At 38.2% G+C, this 6,002-nt stretch overlaps 1 protein-coding gene across 1 annotated transcript in view; it reads left to right on the top strand.

Annotated features, from left to right (window-relative positions):
- Positions 1 to 6,002, top strand: part of LOC105853159 (ankyrin repeat and SOCS box protein 3) — a 102,605-nt gene that overhangs the window by 13,049 nt on the left and 83,554 nt on the right. The gene's annotated exons all lie outside the window — the stretch shown is intronic.

Here is a 6,002-nt window from a genome sequence, read left to right on the forward strand (position 1 = left end):
TTTCCTGAACCCTCAGCTACCTACGGCATGCTAATGAGTGGGGATTCTTTCAACTGACTACAATGTGAGAACCTTGATTTTCATGCAAAGTTTGTCTTGCAAAACATAGTTCATTCAGATGCTAGATCTTCAAAGTGGAGCAATTCACAAAGTGTGGCTTTATGCTTGTCTTCTGAGGCCAGAGAACTAGAACAGGTCTTCTGAACTGCAAAAATGTTTCATGCTTACACATTTTTTTTTTTAATCAGATGTTAGCAAGGGTCTCTAGAAAGTTTTTTGCTCATTTGTATGGCTTTAGCAATAAAGTATGTCAAATCGTTATAAAATTGATTTTATTAATGCTATTCTAGGGAAAGATGACTGAGAATTGTGTTCTTCGAAAGGAAGCACCAAATTAGACAATTTTTGAGGAATTCAGAATACCTGAACTGGAATGTTTTCATTTCATGTGATTGACAGTTAGAAAGTTCAATTATTTTTATTATCTAAGAGGTCAGGAACTTTCCTTCAATCACTGGCCACAAGTGAAATATAACAGAAGAAGGAGATATAGAGATTATACTCTTGCTCTAGGGAGAAACAACACATAAAGCCATGAGGAAGCAGTGTAAGAAAATACTAAATACTGAAAAATATGGATTGGGAGGACAATCATGGGAATTGGAGTAGTTGAATGACTTTATAAGGTATAGATAAACCTCCCTGTTGGCCCATCGGGTTAAAGCGCAGCACTATGAAGCTATCTGAGGTGGCTGCAGTTGAGTTCTATCACAGGACAAGGAGGTGACTCACATGGCACAGCAGATCACTTCTGTCTCACCTGCTGCTCCCCTCAGCAGTGTATTTCGTTCAACCTGCCTATTCTGTTTCCCATTCTGTCTCTGGTGACTCCTCTCCCCATATATACCTCTGGGTTGTACCCCAGTTTTTGTATGCATAAATAAATAAATCTTTAAAAAAAAGTAGACGAAGTCAACCTTATTTATTTTATTCAAAAGAATTATTTATTCATGAATACAGAACTGGGGCATAGGCCAGAGGTGCCGGGGCGGTGAAAGGATTCACCAGAGACAGAGTGGGAAGCAGAAGAGGCAGACAGACTGAAATACACTGCTGAGGGGAGCAGTTGGAGAGAGAGGAGAAATCTTCTGCATCATATGGGTCACCTCCCAGGCTGGGAATTGAACTCGTACTGTAGTGGCTACAGCTAGGGCTAGCTTCCTGGTGCTGCACTTTAACTTGTTGTGCCACTAGGGAGGGCCTGAATTCACTCACTTATTTAGCAAATATTTGTTGTGTCAATTTTATGTAAAGTTAAAGAGCAGCAAAAATTAAGTTGTATTTTTAATAAATAAAAAATGGATTAGTTGTATCACTTAAAATCATAAATTTAAAGCTGGATCTAAATAAATTGCCACTGCATTCACCTTGCTTACCATCTTAAAAGAGATATCAAAGAGGGAAGGGTTGTTGGCATTTAACCAAACCAGAATTTCAAAGGTGACACTTTATCTTACTAGTAAATTTTCATTCAGATTTGTGATTGCCATTGGCTTAAGAAAAGAGTGATGTTCCACAATAAGAATAAGATATGGGAGAAAAAAAAACAAGTGTCATATATTACTAGGACAGAAATAATTTATTTATCTTACTTTACAGGATATTTTGCTGGGTATTTGGTGTGTTCCCTCAGGTGGGATATGAGAGTCATTTATGAGAGCGACGATCTTTCTGTGAGTAGAAAGTACTATAGTATATTATTTATAAATTTATTTATATAGAGTATAATAATATAAATATATTATATTATTAATATATTGTATATTTATAATGTAAATATAAACATATTAATATTATTTATAAAATTATTTATATAGAGTCTGAATTGATTCAAATGTGGTCTGTCCCCTATAGTTTAGTTCAACTCTGAGCCTCATTTCCTTGTCTATGAGTAAAAGATAGTAAGTCTACCTCATTAGGTTGTGATCTTAGGGTACATTAACATAGTACTTAGTATTTAGTAAATGCTTAATACATGGCATTTATTATTTTTGTTATTATAAAAGCCAAGTCTGAGGTAGTCTGAGACCTGAAAGCCAAACAGTTAAAATCTAGAATTATTCACATTTCATTTTAAGGGGATGACACATTTTCTCTGAAATGGTTGATGAAGCTTTTCTAACAAATAATTTTTGTTAACAAGATTTAAGAATAGTAACTGTAAGTATGGGAAAATAATTCAGGAGAAATACAACTTCCAATTTCCTTTACATTTTCTAATCCATTAACTTTGATAGAATTCTTAAATGTGTAGATTTTTTTTCTTGTTATTAAATGATCACTGGTGACTAATTTGCAAACTAGTATGTCTTGTTGAAAACATAAGATATATTGCAGCTGTTTGAGCCTAACAAAGTTCTCTATTTTTGACTTACCGGTTTTATATCCTAAGTTGCTGAACTTTCAGGAAATTTGATTTTTTTTTTTAAAGATTTATTTATTTGTGCATACAGAACTGGGGTACAGGCCAGAGGCTCCGGGGCGGTGAGAGGCTTCACCAGAGACAGAGTGGGGAACAGAACAAGCAGATCGAGGAAGCACACCGCTGAGGGGAGCATCGGGCGGGTCAGGAGAGGTCTGCCACGCCATGTGGTCACCTCCGGGGCAGGCGGGAATCGAACTCATGCGGAAGCGGCCCCAGATTCTCAATGCTGTGCCCTAACCCGCTGTGCCACCAGGGAGGGCCAAAATTTGATTTTTAATATTACATACTTGCAAAGTGAAAAATTATGTTTATGCTTCAGGAAAATACACATGTAAAATATACGTATATGTAAATTAAAAAAGCACCATTTAGTCTTTGAAAGGTGATGAAAAGCAATTTATGGGGGCATCCCTCCTGGTCTAGGATTTGGGTCTCAGTGCTATCACCTCTATGGCCTGAGTTCCAGCCCTGGGTAGGAAGCTAACTCACATATGGCACAGCAAGCCTTTCCTGTCTCACCTACTGCTCCCCTTAGCAGTGTATTCAGTAAATCTGACTGTTCTACTCCTTACCTGTCTCTCATGAATCCTTTCACCCCTCACACCTCTGGCTTGCACCCCAGTTCTTCTATGTAAAAAAAAAAATCAACTTAGATTTGAAATACATAATGAAATGTGTAGCATTATCTTACAGACTCACAAATATCTCTGATAGTTGAGGTATTTATCGCTTCCAGAAGATCTCCACTTTGTTTTTGCTGAACATTTTGTTTCAGACATATAAAAAAATACTAAAATGTTTAAAAGTTTACAAATAAATATGGATGCAAAACACTATATGCTCTAAATTACATTCGTCAACAATTTTGCCTTTATTTCTATCTGGCCAGTTGTGAGACCATCAGTCCTGTCTTTGTTTTTGCTGCGTGTTAAAGAGTGGGAATTCCAGTTTTCTTCAAAGTGTAACTTGTTCTGCCAGGGACAAAAATATGCTCATTCTTCTCAAACGCTGGGGTGGGGAGGAGGAGGGGGAAACATTAGTATACTGAGTTATTTCTAAGAGAAAAGCCTTATAAACTACCAAGACACCAGCAATTGGAGGCATGGCTGGTAAAACAACCAATTAAACTCTAATCCTAATTCTGAGAGTAGGTAGGTGCCTAAAAATGTATAATCTTGGTACTGATGTGTTGATTCCATTTTCTTAAAAGCGATGGAGCCACTCATTCAATCTATAATGTTGTAATATCTTGAAAGCAAAGGACTACAATGGAGCTCATCTACCTGTATGCCCACTTGCCGTTCAGGATGCTTTGTGTTTTATGATATGAAACTCGCTTTATGAATGAATCTGGGCACTCAGTGTCAGTTCATCAATAAGATATTAGTGAAAATTTTTCTTTTGAAATGAAAAATTAGTAGAACTTAATATTCCCTTCATTCACAGGATCATTCACAAAGCCATTACTAGCTTAAAAAACAAAATGTGCCCTCGGATATGTTGTGCTTCATGCTTTCTCTATAATCCCTGGCATACAACTCTAAAAAATAAATGTATTTTCTTTTTTAAGAGATTCATTTTATTGGGTCCTCCCTGCTGGCACAATTGGTTAAAGCACAGCATTAGGAAGCTATCCACAGCCACAAAGGCATGGGGTTGATCTCCTGGCCAGGGAGCTGACCCACAAGGCATAGCAGACCTCTCCTGTCTTGCCCACTGCTCTCCTCAGCAGTTTGTTTCAATCTGCCTGTTCTGTTCCCCTTCCTGTCTCTGGTGACTCCTAGCACCCTCTCTCTGATGAATCCTCTCACACAACTCTTGCCTGTAACCCCAGTTCTTGTATGAATAAATAATCTTAAAAAAGTATTTATTTATGCATACAAGAAGTGGGGTACAGACCAGAGGTGTAGCATAGGTGGGGGAGAGCATTCACCAGAGACTGGGTGAGTAGTAGAACAGGTGGAACTATTGAAATAAACTGCTGAAGGGAGCAGTGGGCAAGACAGGAGAGGTCTGCTGTGCCATATGTGGGTTAAGCTCTCCATGGCTGGGGACTGAACTTGTGTGGCTGTGGCTGATGATAGCTTGATGGTACTGAAACTGTAACCCTTGCACTAGCAGGGAGGCCTGGCTTTTTTTTTTTTTTTAAGTCATTACCATGGCAAAGGATTTTGAGAACTTTTAGCTTGACATGTAACATCCATATAGATCATTTCTATCTTCAAATGTAAATGCAAACACTGTTATGTAAAAATTCCTCCACATTACAAGAAAGTTTAAAATCCAAATTCTAGGATAGTTAATATTTATTTTCATTTGAAATGGATTGTAAATCTTTATTCAAAATTCAAATCTTGATTTTTATTTTCCTGTTTAGCTCAATTTCCTTATATTAGAGCTCTGGTGCTACTGGGTTAAAAATTTGGCCTGATGATTTATTAGAATTGTAGGTTAGAAAGACTGGAAAAAAGTCCACTAGGGGCTGTGCACAAAGCACTCTATTCGGGTAAACTGAGATAATTTGTCACCCTTTGTGGATAAATTTCCTTCAATAAAGAAGTGCCATTGACCCCCACCTAGTGGTGATTTGAAGAAAAGCAAGTGAAGTGGGGGTGGGGGTGGGGTGGGGGAGTCTCCAAGTCCCAAACTTAAATACCTTTCCTTGAAGCCCTGATTAGGGAATTTAGTATGTGTTAAATTGTAAAAGCGAAACTCCTAATCTCAATCACTGGAGAATTCATTTACAATTTAAGTGAACCACTCAGGAAGCTTGCTTAAGTTTCTTAGGCTGTGCCCCAGGGAATCTAAGTCTGGGACGGACTTACTTCCCAAGTCTCCACTCCTCATACTAGACATATTGCAGCTGAACACTACTCCCTCCTTACTAGGAGTAGAGTCTACTAACAAACCTGAATGGCAACATGGTGGAGGCAGTAGTGAACAATTTGGAGATCAATGTGACTTCACAGGCCCAACCCCTTGAGCTCATATAGAAGTGATAAGGAGATGGGCTTAGGCTCAAAGAAGTTGTTGTTAGGACAGAAGACTTTTTACTTGAAATAATCATGATTTATATTTTTAAGAATCCTTGGCAAACTATATTTCAGTAGTTTGTTTTAAACTTTAAAAAAAATATTTATTTACTTATGCATACAAGAACTTGGGGTACAGGCGAGAGGTATGGGGGGTGAGAGGGTTCACTAGTGACAGAGTAGGGAACAGAATAGGCAGACTGATTGAAACACACTACTGAGGGGCGCAGTACATGGGTCAGGAGAGGTCTGCTGCACCATGATGGGTCACCTCCCTGGTTGGGGATCGAACTTGTACTGAAGCGGCGGCTGCTAGCTTTGTAGTGTGCTCTATCAGGTTCATCACCAGGGAGGGCCTAGTCCTCCCAATAGTTAACTGTATTAATCTTTTCCCAAATTAAAATATCTTTGGCAGGAACTACTGAAAAGAAGGGAAAATAAGGTACTTTATGGTCACGTACATGTCCTTACTCATGTATATGTAT

The sequence above is a fragment of the Condylura cristata genome, unplaced genomic scaffold, assembly GCF_000260355.1.
Source record: "Condylura cristata isolate star-nosed mole 26May11 unplaced genomic scaffold, ConCri1.0 scaffold00020, whole genome shotgun sequence".
Classification (NCBI taxonomy): Eukaryota; Metazoa; Chordata; class Mammalia; order Eulipotyphla; family Talpidae; genus Condylura; species Condylura cristata.